Below are 18,907 nucleotides of genomic sequence, written 5' to 3' on the forward strand. Positions count from 1 at the left end.
AAGACAAATACCATATGATCTCACTTATATGTGGAATCTAAAGAACAAAATAAACCAGCAAACTAAACAGAAATAGACTCAGAGATACAGAGAACATACTGATGGCTGCTAGATGGGATGCGGGAGAAGGTGAAGAGATTAGAAAGTGCAAATTAGTAGTCACAATATAGTCATGGGGATATGAAATACAATATGGGGACTATAATCAAAAATGTTGTAATGATTATGTAGGGTGCCAGATGGGCACTGGATTTAGCAGGGGGATCACTTCATAGACTGTGTAGATGCCTGGCCAATATGCTATACTCGTACATCTGAAGCTGAAGTAGAATAATATTGAATGTCAACTATAATTACATATATATGTATATATGTACATATAAATATATATACATATATATATATATCTCCATGGGACGTGGAGTATAGCATAGGGAAGATAGTCAATGGTTTCGTAACAGCTATATATGATGTCAGATGGGTAGTAGATTGGGGGGGGTTATCACTTTGTGAGGGGTGTAAATGTCTAACTATTACATTGCTTTGTACACCTGAAACTAATTTTTTAAAAAAGACATATGAAGAAATAAAGAACAAGGAAAAGAGTAGCTACACAGAGATAGATAGATAGATAGATAGATAGATAGATAGATAGATAGATAGATAGATAGATAGATATAGCTATAGCTATAGATATATATAAAAGCCAGAAGTACTTTTGCTTTGTAACTCCTTTTTTCCCTATATGATTTAAGAAGCCAGCACACAGCAATAATTATAAATCTATGTTAATGGGCATACAATGTTTGAAGATGTAATTTGATGTTGGAGCTGTAAAGCGGCAGGTTTTGTATACTATAAAAACTATTTTTTTCTTTAATCAACATTATTATTATAGTGTTAAGATATTGTATTCCTTAGGTTAATGATTAAGGATACCATTAAAATAAACATTTTGTCTTATTTTTTTAAACAAAAGCCAAATTTGTTCATTTCTTGCTTTTGAAGTACTCCTTGATGACATCTCTGGCCTGAGACTCTTTGCCATACTCCTTAACCACCACACAACTGCAACCAACAGCTTTACGGGGTTTTCCTTCTCTGTCAATTTTACAAAGGCCTACTCATTCCGTAAGTTTCTTGTTGTCATACAACTTAATTAGTTTGATTTGGTGTTTTGCACAAAGGTCCTCCACCAACACTTAACATATATAGGCTCATCACTGTTGGATGCAAGCACACATAGATGAGCTTGGTGCTAGTCTAAGGCTTTGGCAACTTTGGGAATTTTCCATGTTAGGCCATCATGGATGAAGGTGGTCTTCAGAACCTCTTGTAAAGCAGTAGTAGTGTCCATTATACCTTCCGGAAGCAATGCCTTTCTTGGCCATGGCAGTGTTGAACAGATTGAGCAGAATCTTGAATGTACCTAATACTCCACCTCTGTGCTACTCTGCCACAGCAGGGAAAGAGCAAGGAAAACATTTTAAATATACAGAAAAGTAAATGAGAAGGGAATAGAAATGGTACAGTAGAAAAGATCAGTCCATCACAAAAGAAGGTAGTAATTGAGGAAAAAAATGTATGACATGAAGAACAAATAGCAAAATGGAGTAGTGTTTCCTAACCAGTAATTACTTTAAACATAAATAGATTAAAATCTCCAATTTAAAGGCAGAGATTGACAGAAGGGATTTAAGAAAATATGACCCAACTATATGCTGTCTAAAAGAGACTTGCTTTAGATTCAATTTACAAATAAGTTAAGATTAAAAAAAAATCATTCCATGCAAATAGTAACCAAAAGAGACATAATACCAGACAAAACATGTTTTAAGACAAAAATTGTTTCAAAAGACAATGAAGGACATTTTATATTGATAAAGTTTTCAATCTATTAAGATGTAACAATTATAAACACATGCACTTCATAAAAAACTCCTAAAATTTATGAACTAAGCTCCCCAAAACTGAAATAAGCTGAAAGGAAAGTAGAGTTCTGCAAAAATAGTTGGAGACTTCAATACTCCACTTTACATTATGGGTAGAACAACTAGACAGAAGATCATTAAGGAAATAGAGAATGTGATCAACATTATAAGCCAACTACACCTAACAGATTATATCAGCAGAATATACATATTTCTCAAGTGCACATGTAACATTCTCCAAGATAGATGGAATGGGTTAGATAAGAATATGAGTCTCAATAAATTTAAAAAGATAGAAATCATACATTGTCTTCTCTGACTACAATGGAATGAAACAAGAAATCAATACCATAAAGAAACTCACTGTATTAGAGTTGTCCAGAGAAACAACCATAACTAACATAGAGGGTGCCAAAAAATGTATACACATTTTAAAAAAAGGAAAAAACTGTATTAAAATTGCAATATTCAATATATACCAATGACAAAGATGAATACAAGTCACATTTGACTTCTGCAATTACAAGAGGTGCTCAAAGTAGTTATAATCAGCATAATTTTAATAGTTTGTTCCTTCCTTAAAACGTGTATACATATTTTTGGTACCCTCTGTATATATAGACTAAAATGACGTTTTGTTATAATAGTTGGTCAACTAGAAAATGAAAACTGGAAAAGTAAAGATGCCTGATGGGGTGGATGGCTCAGATTTTAGTTTGATATTCCAAAAAGCAAGTTTCCTCAAACTGAGCAAAATACAAAACAGCCATATTTTTCTGATGTCTTTGTCCCTTCATGGAATTTTTTCAAACTCAAAAGGTGGAAGAAGAATGCTTGGAAGAAGAGCTAATTGGCTTTTCTAGGACAATACTACCATCATGGGGAAATAGTTTCATAAATCCCAAGTTGTGAGTACTTCCCCCACGTAAGGTCAAGCAGTTGAGGGAGATCAGGCCTTTGGGAGGCTGAACAGGTTCTGGACACAGCCTGGCCTCCCAACATTTTTCTGTGGCTTGGCAGGAACAGTGGACGAAGTCTGGGTCTTGGTGTAGTATCTGATAGTTAGGAGGCTAGGACACAGCCAGCTGCTGCCAGGAAGTCCAGCCACAGGAAGTAGGGAGGTTGACCCTCAGTTTCTTAACAGTGTGGGCCAGACTTCGAGTCAAGTGCAAACCCTGGGGACAGTTGTCTTGTGAATATGCCCTTTGGGGTTTTAGGCAGGCTGGCTATCCCTGTGTTGTGCGGACTGGACTCATTATGGCAGAAGTGATAGAGCACAATGGACAGGCCAGTGCCAAGTACCATATGTAGCCAATGTCATTGATGGAGTTGAGGCACACCAAAAGTCTAGGTTACCATTGTCTGGAACAGAGAGGGCCTGCATAGAAGGAAAGGGGATACACTGGCATGCCAATGTGGGCCAGTACATCTTCTAGGAGACTGGAATTGCTCAAGTGGATGAAAACCATGAATGTAATGGAAGGCCTTGTGGAATTGTCTGAGCCCAACAGCTAACCAGTCCTGTGGCTTTGCAGGCTCACTGTAAGGCCCATGGTTAATTTTTTTTCATCCTGACAGGATCCTGATGTCATCTCAGTGCTTATACGGAGGACAGAGAGGTGGCTTTTTCTTGGTTGGTATTCCCCTGAGAAGGATGGCATTATTTAGGCCCGAGGAAACCATTATTTACCTTATGCTTGTTAGAGTTCTTCTCTGTGCCAGCTTCATAGGTAGTTCCTGAGGAAGATTCTTCAATGACCTTACAGGATATCCACCCTTTTGGTATGAAGATCTCTAGATACCTCATGACTCATAATTGTAGAATCAAGAAGGGTGGCTAAAATATGGGTGCCTCTCTCTTCATGGCATTCTTATTACTCTCTATCATGTCACTATCTGAATTCTTAAAGAAAGGAAGTAATGTCGGACTGGTACTCTGCTGTGAATTTCCAATGGTTCAAGATCTTCTTTAGATATGACCCCTCCTGGACTCTGATGACTCAGGCAGGAATTCCACTTTGAAAGGTGAGCTTCCATCAATACCAGGGGAATAGAACTGGCTATTGTGACATTCTCACCTGTGCCTAGCTCTCCTTCAGGCTGATCACAGTAGAGTTCACTGATGCTGTGTGGACACTGGTGCAATTCGTACGGAGTAGTGCCTTGGAGATCCTCTAGGAAGCATGTCTTAATGGCTGTAGGTCCTGTAAAAGAGAGAAATGACCTCTAACGTCCTTCTTTTATTTCACCTCTAGTAGATTTAGGGAGAAAGATAAGCTGGACTTCCTCCTACGGAGGAGTAGTTTGACCTGAGCATTTACTTGGAAGAGTATATCCACATGTATGAAGACAGTGTCCCATATTCGAAGCTATAAATGTGGTTGATCCTAGCCCTGGAATTCCCTAGGCTCAAGACTGTTGTGTTCACCTCTTGCTGCCTGTCTTTAATAGAGGCTATGTGCTTGGCAATGGTTGGAAGCCTAAGGCAGTCCTTGGTAAAGCCAAGGAGTCTCGTTGATGTTTCCTTTGCAAGAGTGGATAGTGTGGAGGGGCAATGGGTCCATCATTTGTTTGTTTATGGATCCATTCAATTGACTTACACTAGCTGTTTCCTTCAGTGCTCACAGTGCCTGAATTTCATTGTCTTTGTCTTGATAGGCAGAGATATTCCCTGCTTGTGATTTAATGAGAAAAACTGCTGGGTCTTAAGGATCAAAACATAAATTTTCTAACAACAGCTAAAATGGCAAAACAAACTATGTTTTAAATCTATTTCTAACATGTATGATAATCTGAACCAAACATTCAAATATTTATGTATTCTATAGAGCCAATATTCACATTGAGATGTATGGTTCAAAGTTTGAACAAAAAAAACTAACAGTGCCTTTCTTTCTAAAGCAATGTTTTTGAGATGTACTTTCAACTTTTAAGATATATATGATCAGAATGCAATAAATCAAAATTTTGAGTTACTATTGAGCTTCTGTGATAGAGAATATTCCTTATTTACTTCATAATTGTTCAATTTTGCATTTATTTGCCAGATGCTTATAATATTGTTAGGATTTGAACAACAGTAAAGAAATGTTATAAGATTTAGCATTAAGGTACTATCAGTTATGTCATGAATATTTAATGCTTTTGGAAATTTCCCATTACCTAATATTGTGTAAAATATCTATGGCAGTAAATTCTACCTACAGTGTGACCAGAATGGAATTGAAGATTTGATGTGATTGTCTATGTGTGTGTCTGTTTGTGTATTTTGAACACTTCTTTGAGCAAATAGGGGAGTACATTCATGAGGCTTTATCTATTTAAATAGTATCAGCTTTCATGATCAATCATATTTAATATTTGAATGTATGTATCTATCAAGTTGCTAATGGTGGTTGCTTCAGGAAAGTAAGATTTATGATCAAGTGTTTCTATTTATCCTTCAAAAATTTGTAATTCTAAGAGATTTTCAAGAAGCTGTCACATGAAGTTGAAAAGTCTTTAATGATATGGGAAAGTGCCATATTCTAATGTTAAATGATGAAACTATGAGACAAAACCCTGCATAACTTCTGACTGGAGTTTATACACATGCCATGTGGAGCAATGTGGTATATAGTGATGTGAGATATCTGGGCCTTCTCTGATAACTCCTGCCAGACACTTGACAATTATTTAACAAATGAGGCAAGAAAATAGAGGGCTACGTGGTTGCCTGGGTAAAGGGCCAGGTCAGAGACCACTTGGATTTGTGAATTGGCCTTCTACAGGCTTCAGGCAATTTCTTTTCCCTTTTCTGCCTGGATCCATCTAATTTATCACCTGAAGTAGATAATTTGATGCCATGTGAAAATGCTAGACAAGTAATGTTGAATGAAGAAAAGCTGACACACATAGGCTAGTTTGGGTGGAAACTTAATTTCTGAAAAACAAGATGCCTGATAAGGGTAAGTAGTTTTAGACCACAGATTTATTTCAGATGGAAACCGAAATCAAAAGCACAACAGTGTGAGCCGGTTTCCCTAAACTGGGCAAAATGAAAGGCAGCCATATTTTCTGGCACCTTTGTGTCTTGGTGGTGATTTTTCAGACTGGACAGGTGAGAGAAGTGGGCTCCAGAGCAGGGCTTATGAGCATATCTTGAGGACTACTGCCATTGTGAGGAAGTAGTTTCAAAACACTATAAGTTATTACAGCTTCCTTCTTGTAAGGCCTACCAGGTGACATATAGCAAGAGGAACTGTACTTGCTGAAGGTCCCAATTATCTGGAGGTCCCAATTGTCTGGAGGCCCATTGCTTGGAACAAGGAGAACCTGAAAATAAATGGAACCACCCAGCCAAGCAAAGAAGGGTTAGATCTTTGAGTGGAGCAGATGTGCACAAACAGTTGGATACCAAAAACAGTGAAAAGGATTAAAGATCAACCTACATTTTTAAAGTACTTGTCTTTTGGAAGTGGCATTACCTGTGATCTTGCTCCACTTCTTTATACATGGCTGTTATAGCAGTTATATTTTAAGGAAACATCATTGTTTCTAGAGATGCCAAAACAGGTGGCAAATATGACATCAATGAAAATGGTGGAGTAGGAAACTTTAACTCTGTATCCTTCCACAAAAGCAACTAAAAACACTTGGCAAACTAGAAACAGAATGGAATTTTCACAACACGATAAGGGAAATTTGTGGAAAACCCACAGCTGATAGTATGGTCAATGGTGACTGAATACTTTACCTCTAAGTTCAGGAAGTAGATAAGAAGGCCCATTTTTGCCAATTCAATTGAACACTGTATTGGAAATTTTAGCCAAGGTAATAGGTCAATAAAAGTATATAAATGGCATTCAAATTAGAAAGAAAGAAGTAAAATTATCCCTGTTCACAAATAACATGGATAAATATATATATATATATATATATATATATATATATATATATTATTATCCCCACAACTGTTTTTGCAGAAATGGAAAGGCTAATACAAAAATTTGTATGGAACTGCAAGAGATCTATGTAGCCAAAACAATCTTGAATAGGAAAAACCAAGCTGGAGGACTCACTTCCATATCTCAAAACTTACTACAAAGTTACAGTAATCAAAGCAGTATGGTACTCAAAAATGGACATATGGATCAATATATCGATTGAGAGCAGAATAAACCCTTATACTATAGTCTATTGATTTTTTAAAATTAAAGTTTATTGGGGTGACAATTGTTATTAACGTTACATAGGTTTCAAGTGTACAATTCTGTAATACATCATCTACATATCACATTGTGTGTTCAGCTCCCAATAGTCAATTGATTTTTGACAAAGGTGTCCAGGTCATTAAATGGGCGAAGAATAGTCTCTAACAAATGGTGCTGAGACAACTGGATATCCACATGCAAGAGAATGACTTTAGACCCTAGTTCATACCATGTGCAAAACACAACTTAGGTCAAAGTTATAAAGGTAAGAGGTTAAACTATAAAACTTTAAAGAAAAATATAGAGGCAAATCTTCGTGATCTTGGATTTGATAATTTGTTTTAGATATGCCACCAGAAACACAGACAACAAAATAAAAGGTAAATGAAGTTCATCAAAATTAAAAAGTCAAGATGCTATTAAAATTCCCTTGGAACAAGCATGTCCATCTTGCTCTGACACTTCAACTACAAGGGACCCAAGCCCCATAGTACTGGCACACCACATGAAAGCCTGCTAACTCTTGCTGCAAGGGTCGGGAACAGGAGACAAATGCCCACAAAAGCCTACATTTATCTTTGGGTGGATTCCTCTATTCCTCTCCATACTGAAAGGAAACCCAAGCAGTGCCTCATGACTTCCTGTGCCTGGACCTCCTGAGAGCTGCTGGCTCACTCTGGGCCTTTCACTCTCCAGGTTCTACATCCCAGGTCCAGGTCTCTTGTAAGGCCTTAGGGGAATGGGCAAAGAGGGTCCAGCTTGGAACTCAAACCTGTTCTATCTTCTCATGGGTTTGATCTTTCTTAATTGTTTGGCCTCGCAAGGAAGAAGCTGTAACAACTTAGGATGTTATGAAACTATTTACTCATGATAGCAGTAGTGCTCCAGATATGACAACAGGCCCTGTCCTTAACTCTCTTCTCCCAACCTTTCAATCTGGAAAAAAAAAAGCCATAAAGAGACAAAAGAACCAAGAAACATGGCTGTCTAGCATTCTGTCCAGTTTGAGGAAACTAGCTCACACTGCTATACTTTTGCTTTTGTTTTTCATCTAAAATCAAATTGAAGTCTCCAACCATCTACCCTCATCAGGCATCTTTGTCTTTCAGAAATTAAATTTATACTTAACTAGCCTATCCATTACTGCTTTTCTTCACTCAGCATTTATGTTCAGTATTTTCCCTTGAGACATCCAAGTTCAAGAGAGAAGAAAATACTTGAAGTTCAAAGCCAGAAGACAGAATTTTTAGCCCTCCCACTTACCAGAGATTCTGATTCTATTTTCAGTCCTAGCACTGATACTTTTATTTTGTGGGAAGGAGAGATTTTCTAAGCCCCAAAATTGGGCCTACTTAGTGCTCTTCACTCTATTCAAAATAATGCCTCACATGGAGTGAATGTTTCTATACAATGCTTTCATAATAGACATTTTTGATGCAATGTATGCTTGCTGTGATCTCATTTAATATTGCAACTGAAGCACTTTCCATTTTCCTTAAACAGCTTTCTCCTCCTATATCTTAAGATTTTTTCTTTATTATTTATTGATGTTTGTTACCATATTTTTCAGTAGAAAATACTTTTTATTTGTAAATGGATTAAGAAAATAATGGAATCTTCTGCAAAAAGGATATAAATGGACCATGTCAAAATAAGCTCTGATTAAATTTATCATTATTCACTTTTGATTCTTTTGTTTTACACATACACCAATTTTTAAGTTCTTGTAGAAGACATAGCTGAATTATTCAATCAATAAATATAAATTACTTATTAAATATAACATCTTACATTCTCCCAACTAGAGAATGAGAATTTTTATAAATTCTTGCAGTACTTATATAAATTAGTCATTTGTTTGGCACAGAAATGATTTACTATATTAAAATAGTAGAAATTTTATTGTCCACATTGTCTATTGTCCAACACATTTAAAAGTAATTTACCAAATCTTACCTAATTTGAAGTTAGAGAACATGTTTTGCTTTCCTTTGAATCAAATAGGAAATAAAAAGGAACTTACATAACATTCAGGAAGGAATTAAAAAAAGAAGACATCAAATCATATCCTATTCTTCCTTTAGATGAATTACTCAGAGGAAAGCTTTCATCCATAAATGCCTTTATATGGTTTTTTAAATTAAAGAAATAAGACATAAGAGAATAATCTCATTTTTTACTAGATGCTAATAAACAATCAAAGAATCTCCACAAAAAAGAAAGACTGAATCAATCATTAGAAAAATCAAGTCAAAGAAATAGAAAGCCAAAAATGCAATAGAAGTTTGCAATAAATGAATTCCAAACTGATTATTTGAAAACATCAATAAAATATATCAGTCTATTATAAGTCTGATTAAGAAATAAAATGATTAATATTTGTAAAATATTAATGAAGTTTGGTTTCCTTAAATATGATTAACTTAAAAAAAGTTAACTTCAAAAAGGCACTTTCAGCCATCTCCAAGTGAGGATATTGGAAAATACTCTTTCCAAAGAGCAACTACAAAACTGTATAAAATTGATAAAAACAACAATTTCTGTGTTCTGGAAATCAATTAAAAGCATACAATAATGTTAGTCTTTGGGTAAGAAAAGTTGTAATCTGTGTTACTCTGGTTTGTGGCCTTTCCCATCTGCCTCCTGCCAAGCTTCACCTATAAGGAGGTTCTGCCAAGGTGAAATAAAGACATTTCTTGATAAAGAAAGACAGAAAATTACTTACTAGCAGACCTGTAGTACAAGAACTACCAAAGGAAGTCCTTCAGGCTGAGTGGAAGATACTCCAGGTGGTGACTTGACTCCACAAGGAGAAATGAAGAACACAGGAAATGGTAAATAGCTAGGTTAGTATAACAGACTCTCTCTATATTTTTCTTCAATCATTTAACAGACAAAATACTATATACAGTAGTAATTATTACACTGTGTTGTTGGCTATATAACATATATGGATATAATATGTGACAATAACAGCACAAAAGTTGGGGGGTATGGAACTATATAGGAGAAATGTTTCTACACTTTACTGGAAGTTAGTATTAATCTGATATATATTTTAATAGGCTAAAATACATATTGTAACTCCTAGAACAACAACTCAAAAAGTAACTAAAACACATAGTTAAAAATGAAAAGAGAAACTAAAATAGTACCTGAAAAAATATATAGTGAATACAAAGCAGTGAATGTAGAATCAAGGTACAAAAGAAGGCAGAAGATCATAAGAAAAGATGAAATAGTGCCTTTTGTGACAACATGGATGGATCTTGAGATTATTATACTAAGTGAAATAAGTCAGACAACGAAAGTCGAGAACCATATGATTTCACTGAATATGTGATATATGAAACTGAAAACAAGAGAGGAACAAGGCAAACAAATGAAGAAACAAAAACTCATGGACGCAGACAATAGTTTAGTAGTTACCAGAGGGTAATGGGGGAGGCAGGTGTTAGATGAGGGTAAAAGGGATAGAATATATAATGATGGAAGGATAACTGCCTCTGGGTGGTGAACTCACAATGTGATATATAGATGATGTATTCCAGAATTGTACACCTGAAACCTATGTATATAACTTTACTAACAATTGTCACCCCAATAAACTTTAATTAAAAAAAAAGAAGGCAGAAGATTTAGAAAACAAATAGCAAAATTGCAAATTTAAATCCAACTATATGAATAGTTATTACACTACATTTTAATGGTTTGTTTATACGCCAAATTAAAAGGTAGAGATCATCAGACTTAATAAAAAGTACAAGATAGAAGTATATGCTGGCTATTGAAGATGCACGTTAAATTCAAAGACACAAATAGGTTAAAAGTGAAAGGATGGAAAAGTATATACCACATTAATGATAATCATAATAAGGCTGGAGTGGCTATATTAATATTGAAGAAATAGATTTAAGACAAGACTTCAAGACAAAAAACATGAAACACAAAGAGGGAAATTACATAATGATAAGCAGAGTCAATGCAAGAGGAAAATACAACAATTATAAATGTATACATGCCTAACAATAGAGCCTCAAAATATGCAAAGCAAAGAGTGGCAGAAATAAAAGGAGGAACAGACAAGTCAACAACAACAGTATGGAATTTTGATACCTAATTCTCTATAATTGGAAAACTAGATAGAAAATCAACAAGGATGTAGAATACTTGAACATCATCAACTGACTTGACCTAACTGACCACAGAAGGCCTGCAGCATATACATTCTTTTCAAGCATACATGGAACATTTCCTATGATATAACATAGGGTGGGCTGAAAAACAAGCCTCCATAAATTTAACAATCAAAATTCTACGAAGTATATTCTATGACCACAATGGAAATAATTAGAAATTAACAGAAGAAAGAAATCTTGGATATCCATAAATATTTGGGAATTATACAACACATTTGTAAATAATTGATGGGTCAAGGAGGAAATCATAAAGGAATCATATTTTGCAGCTAAGGCAAAGCTTAGAAAGAAATTTATAGCTTTAAAGACCTATTACAAAAAAGAAGATTTCAAACAGCGACCTCATTTACCTTTGAAGAAACTAGAAAAAGAAGAGCAAAACTCTTCTAAGTCCAAAGCGAGAACAAGAAAATAAACAGTAAAGGTTAGAGTGGAAATCAGAGAAAGATAAGAGTACCATAAGAGGAAAAATCAATGAAATAAAAATTGGTTCGAAGAATAAAAAAATGTACAAAATTGGAAAATCTTTAGCTAGACAGATCAAGAAAAAAAGAGAACAAGTGCATATTACCAAATCAGCAATGAAATTGAGACATCACTACTGATTCCACATAAATTAAAAGGATTGTAAGGGAATATTATGAACAATAGTATGCCCGAAAATTAGATAACTTAGAGGAAATGGACAAATTCTTAGAAAGACAAAAATTATCCAAACACATTCAAGAAAAAATAAAGAATCTGAATAAACCTATGACACATGTCAATAGTTTAAATTAATAATCTAAAATGTCTTCACTTAGAAAAGCTCATACCCAGATGGCTTAATTGGTGAATTGTATTAAATACTTTAAAAAGACATAATACCAGTATTTCACAAACTGTTTCAGAAAATAGAGGGTAAGGGAACATTTCCCAACTCACCCTGTGAGACCAGTATTACTCTGAAACCAAAGTCAGACGAAGACATCAGCAGAGAAAAGACTACAGACCAACATATCCCTCATGAACATGATAAAATAATACTTAAATAATTAGTAAATAATACTTAAACTATTAGTAAACTTAATCCAAAAACATATAAATAGGATGATATATTATGAACAAGTGGTATTTATTCCATGAATATAAAGTTGGTTTAATAGTAAAATGTTAATTAATGTACTTATAATATTAATAGAATAAAGGATTAAAATCACATGATTTTTTCAGTAGATGCAGGAAAGCATTTGATAAAATCCAACACACATTTATAATAAAAAGGCTCAAGAAACTTAGAATAGAAGGAAACTTCTTCCATCTGATTAAGGGCATATATGAAAAACCCAAAGGTAACATCACGCTTAATGTTGAAGAAATGTATTATTTCCTGTTAAGATTGCTAACAAGACACAGATGCTCACTTTCGCTACCACCTCTGTTTCAACATTTTACTGGATCTTGTAGCAAATGCAATAAGTTAAAAAAAAGAGACCTTAAATGTACCTAGATTGGAAAGGAAAAATTAAAACTGCCTTTATTCTAGAAAACATCAAGAATGCACAAAAACCTACAGAACTAAAATGTGAGTTTAGTAAATCCACATAATACAATATCAATGTACAAAAATTAATTGTATTTTTATATACTAGCAATTAACCACCTCAAAATGGAATTGAGAATACACAATGTTATATATAGATGATGTATTGCAGAATTGTACACCTGAAACCTATGTAACTTTACTAACAATTGTCACCTCAATAAACTTTAATTAAAAAAATTAATAAATAAAAAAAAATTTAAAAATGCAAAAAAAAATACAATTCTATCTACAATAGCATCAAAAATAATAAAATACTTAGTACTTAGGGTTAAATTTGACAAAAGAACCGCAAGAGTTGTACACTGAAAACTACAAAACATTGCTGAGAGAAGTCAGAGAATATCTCAATAAATGGAGACCCAGTCCATGTTCATAAACCAAAGTGTTCATTATCCCCAAGATGACAATCATAACCAAATTTATCTATGAATTCAAGTCAATCTCTATCAAAATCCCAATATAAGTGATAGGATGATCCTAAAATTTATGTGGAAATGCAAACAACCAAAAATAGTCATAAAAAATCTATTAAAAATTAATTTCAGGTGTACAAAGCCATGTAATAGACATTTACACCCTTCATAAAGTGATAACCCACCCCCAAGCTACTATCTCTCTGACATATTATATTGTTGTTACAATACCATTGACTATCTTCCCTATGTTGTACTCCACATCCCATGACTATATATACCTATATATTTAGTTATAGTTGATATTCAATATTATCCTTCTTCAGCTTCAGGTGTATTACGCATTGGACACAGTCTATGACATAATCCCCCTGATAAGTCCAGTGCCCATCTGGCAACGTATATGAACTTTACAACATTTTTTATTATATTCCCCACAGTGTATTAACTACCCACTTGTATTTCTTAATACCTTCACCTTTTTCACCCTGTCCCAAATCCCATTCCCATCTATCACCCTGATAGATCTAGTACCTATCCAGCACTATACCTAGTTATTACAATATTATTGGTTATATTCCTTGTGCTATACACTACATCTCCATGACTACTGTGTAACCACCAATTCGTACTTAATTCTTTCCCCTTTCACCCATCCTTAACCCCCTTCCCATCTTAAAGAAGTCCCTCTAAAATTCCTTGTAATACTGGTTTGGTGGTCATGAACTCCCTCAGTTTTTTCTTGTCTGGGAAGCTCCTTAGCTGTCCTTCAATTCTAAATGATAGGTTTGCTGTGTGGAGAAATCTTGGTTGTATGTCGTTGCTTTTCATCACTTGAAATATTTTCTGCCACTCCCTTCTTGCTTGCAAAGTTTCTGTTGAGAAATCAGCTGCCAGGCCTATGGATGCTCCCTTGTAGGTAACTAAGTGATTTTCTCTTGCTGCTCTTAAGATTCTCTCTTTGTCTTTAACCTTTGGCATTTTAATTATGATGTGTCTTGGTGTGGACCTCTTTGGGTTTATCTTGTTTGGGACTCTCTGTGCTGTCTGGACTTGTATGTCTATTTCCTTCACCAGGTTAGGGAAGTTTTCTGTCATTATTTTTTCAAATAGATTTTTAATTCCTTGCTCTCTCTCTTCTCCTTCTGGTACCCATATAATGTGAATGGTGGTATGCATGATAAGGGGCCCCGAGGCCCCTTAAACTCTCCTCAATTTTTTTATACTCTTTTCTTTTTGCTGTTCTGGTTGAGTGTTTTCTGCTACATTATCTTCTACATGCTGGTTGGATCCTCTGCTTTATTTAACCTACTATTGCTTCCCTGTAATATATTCTTCATTTCCATTATTGTATCCTTTATTTCTGACTGCTTCTTTTTCATGGCTTCTACCTCCATTTTTTATGCTTCCTATCATATGCTTCTCTGTTGAAGTTCTCCCTGAGATCACTGAGCATTCTTTTTTTTTTCTTTTTTTTTTTTTTTTTTTTTTAAGATTTCATTGGGGAAGGGGAACAGGACTTTATTGGGGAACAGTGTGTACTTCGAGGACTTTTTTCCAAGTCAAGTTGTTGTCCTTACAATCCTAGTTGTGGAGTGTGCCATTCAGCTTCAAGTTGTTGTCCTTTCAGTCTTAGTTGTGGAGGGCGCAGCTCAGCTCCAGGTCCAGTTGCCATTGCTAGTTGCAGGGGGCGCAGCCCACCATCCCTTGTAGGAGTTGAACCGGCAACCTTGTGGTTGAGAGGACTTGCTCCAACCAACTGAGCCATCTGGGAGCCCAGCAGCAGCTCAGCTCTAGGTGCCATGTTCAATCTCAGTTGCAGGGGGTGCTGCCCACCATCCCTTGTGGGAGTTGAGGAATCGAACTGCCAACCTTGTGGTTGAGAGCCCGCACTCCGACCAACTGAGCCATCTGGGAGGCAGCACAGCTCAAGGTGCCATGTTCAATCTTAGTTGCAGGGGTTGCTGCCCACCATCCCTTGCGGGACTCAAGAAGTTGAACCAGCAACCTTGTGGTTAAAAGCCCACTGGCCCATTTGGGAATCGAACCAGCAGCCTTTGGAGTTAGGAGCATGGAGTTCCAACTGCCTGAGCCACTGGGCTGGCCCCGAGCATTTTTATAACCAGTGTTTGGAATTCTATGTCTGATACATTGCTTATCTCCGTTTCGCTTAGTTCTTTTTCTTAAGCTCTGTTTTGTTCTTTTATTTGGGACATGTTTCTTTTTCTCCCCATTTTGGCTGCCTCCCTGTGTTTGTTTCTATGTATTAGGTAGGGCTGCTACGTCTTCTGGTCTTAGTAGAGTAGCCTTATATAGTAGGTATACTGAGGGTTTCAGTGGTACAGTCTTTCTGTTCACCTGAGTCACACATTCCAGGTGTGTCCCTCATGTGGCTGTGTTTGCCATCGTCTTGTAGTTGAACCTAGGTTGATAACTGCACATCAGTGGGAGGGACTGACCCTTGGTATCACTGGTTGTGAGGACTGGCCTTGACTACAGTGGAAGAGTTGTGCAGGTGCTGATCCTATAGAGCAAGTTCTGGCTCAGCAGGACTCTGTTGCCTGCCCAATCTGTCCCTTGGGAGTGTTGTTCTAGGAGGTAGCCACCTCCTAGGGTGATGCTCCAGCTCATTTTCAAGCTGGCCACTGGGATACTAGACCTAGGACCACCTTGGAGGGGGTCGGCTGTAGGTCAAGTTCAGCCACAGCCCGTGCCTCACCCAGGGCTACCTAGCAGAAACCACAAAGAAATCAGCAGATGGTTGCTGCCTATGCTGTGCTTGGAAGCACCTTGAGAGGCCAAGCCATGAACCAAGGCTAGCTGCCACTAGTGCGGCACTTAAGGCTGCTCCGCCAGAGGTACAGGACATGCTCAAGCCAGATGTTGCATGTCTGGGTTCTGCAAACCTTTGAGAGACCCAGGAAAGTCTGCAGATTTGAGCCAAGGTAGGCAATCTGCACGAAAAAGACACTGGAAGTGGCCTGGGTGTTCCCGAAAATTGGGCGGGACTGGGTCTGGAATTGCCAGGGTATGGCAAATGAAAGGTGGAGACTCAGATATGGCGGCTACCTGTGTTCAGCCACTGGGAACAGGGAGGGTTCTGCAAAGAAACAATGTCCTCGGCCAGCTCCTCCATCCAGGAGAAAGCCATCTCTCCAGCCCCCGTCCCAAGCCAGACAACTCAATTCCCCACCATTTGTCCTTGCCACCTCTCCAGCAACTGCCCCAGTGCTGGAGCTCAGAGCTACTGATTCCATTGGTGGGTAAGTCAGTGTTCAGTCCCTTTAAGAGAAGCATCTGGGAGTGCAGCCGCCCTCATTTTCAGTCACAATCTCCACTGGTTTTCACAACCAGAAATTATGGAGACTTCTCTCCCTGGCACTGGAACCCTGGGCTAGGGTGGGGCTGGGACCTCTCACTCCTCTGGGTGATGGGGGAATCCCCCACAGCCAAAATATCCCTCATGATCTTTAATGGTCACATGTGGGTGTGGGACCAGCTTCTTTCACATCTCTGCCCTTCATGCCAGTCTGGAGGTGGCTTCTTTTGCACATCCTTATTTGAAAGGCTTCAGTTCAGCTTGATTTTAGGAGATTCTCAATAATGGTTGTTTTGTACATTAGTTGTAATTTTGATGTGGTTGTGAGAGAAGGTAAGCACAGCAATTTTCTACTGTGCCATCTTGGTTGTCTTCACAAATTCTTAAGAGTACTTACACTAACTCATTGGAAGTGTTAGTGTAAGACTTACACTAACTTATTGCAAAACTTACTATAAGACCACAGTTATCAAGACAGTCCAGTATTGGTGAAATTATAAGCATATTGATCAATGAAATAGAATTGAGATTGCAGAAATAAATCTTTACACCTACTTTCAACTGTTTTTTTTTTTTTTTTTTTTTTGGGCAAAGAATCAAATCAATGGGGAAAAGATGCAGGACATGAATGGTGCTGGGATATTTGGCTATCCAAATGCAAAAAATGAATTTAAATACTTACCTAACATTGAGACTACATGGAAAATTTAACTTATAATGGCCCATAGGCCTAAAAATATGATATATACATATATATGTATATATATGGTATGTAATATAATATATATATATATATATATATATATAATACGAGTATATATCATATATATATATATATATAATGTCTAGAAAGAAACAGGAGGAAACCTTGGATTAAACAAAAATTGACAAATTGGAGTCAAATTTAATTAAAATTACAAGCTGCTTTTGAAAAACATTGTTAATAGAATGAAAAGACAAGCCATAAACTGAGAGAAAATAATTGCAAAACATCATTTGATAGAGGACTTGTATTAAAAATATATAAAGAACACCCAAAACTCAATAATTATGAAAATAAAACCAATTAAAATGGGTGTCAGTCCGCTCAGCTAATCTAGGATAAATAGCGTAAATTGAGTGGCTTAAACAAAAAATAATTATTTCTCACTGTTCTGGAGGTTGGCATTGCCAAGATCAAGGTACTGAAAGTCTGGTGTCTGGTGAGAGCCCACTTCCTGGCTTGTAGACAGCTGCCATCTTGGTATACACTCAGTGGCTGAGAGAGAGATCCTGTGTCTCTTAGAAGGGCACTAATCCCATTCATGAACTCCATCCTCACAATCTAATTACCTTCCAAACGCCCCACCTCCAAATACCATAACATGAAGATTAGGCTTCAACGTATGAATTTTTTTTGGGGGGAACAAATATTCAGTCCATAGTAATGGGCATACAATTTAAGTAGACATTTTACTAAAGAACACATATTCATAACTAAGAAATACATTTAAAAAGGGGAAGTTATCACGGACACCACAGAAATACAAAGGGTCATCCAAGAATACTTTGAAGGACTATATACCACAAAATTCAATAACCTAGAAGAAATGGACAAGTTCTTAGAAACATATAACCTTCTTAGGCTGAACCATGAAGAACTGGAAAATCTAAACAGACCAATCACCAGTAACAAAATTGAATCAGTCATCCAAAACCTTCCCAAAAGCAAAAGTCCCGGACCAGATGGCTTCACCAGTGAATTCTACCAAACCTTCAAAGAGGATCTAATACCAATCCTGCTCAAACTCTTCCAAAAAATTGAAGAAGAGATAGTATTCCCTAACTCATTTTATGAGGCCAACATTACCCTGACACCAAAACCTGGTAAGGACAACACAAAAAAACTACAGACCAATATCTCTGATGAATGCAGATGCAAAAATCCTAAATAAAATTCTAGCAAATCGAATACAACAATGCATTAAGAAGATTATTCATGACGACCAAGTGGGGTTCATCCCCAGGGCACAAGGATGGTTCAACATCCGCAAATCCATCAATGTGATACATCACATAAACAAAATAAAAAACAAAAATCATATGATTATATCAATTGATGCAGAAAAAGCATTTGACATGATACAGCATCCATTTATGATTGAAACACTTAATAAAATAGGTATAGAAGGAAAACACCTTAACATAATAAAGGTCATGTATGACAAGCCCTCAGCTAATCTCATAATTAATAGTGAAAAACTGAAACCCTTTGCTCTATGTTCAGGA

The 18,907-nt window shown here is 36.4% G+C and overlaps 1 pseudogene; it reads right to left on the reverse strand.

Annotated features, from left to right (window-relative positions):
* Nucleotides 1-989: 989 nt before the first annotated feature.
* LOC117028215 (40S ribosomal protein S12-like) lies at nt 990-1,391 on the reverse strand (annotated as a pseudogene).
* Between the last annotated feature and the right edge of the window lie 17,516 nt (nt 1,392-18,907).

Source organism: Rhinolophus ferrumequinum, chromosome X (genome assembly GCF_004115265.2).
Source record: "Rhinolophus ferrumequinum isolate MPI-CBG mRhiFer1 chromosome X, mRhiFer1_v1.p, whole genome shotgun sequence".
In the NCBI taxonomy this organism is placed as follows: domain Eukaryota; kingdom Metazoa; phylum Chordata; class Mammalia; order Chiroptera; family Rhinolophidae; genus Rhinolophus; species Rhinolophus ferrumequinum.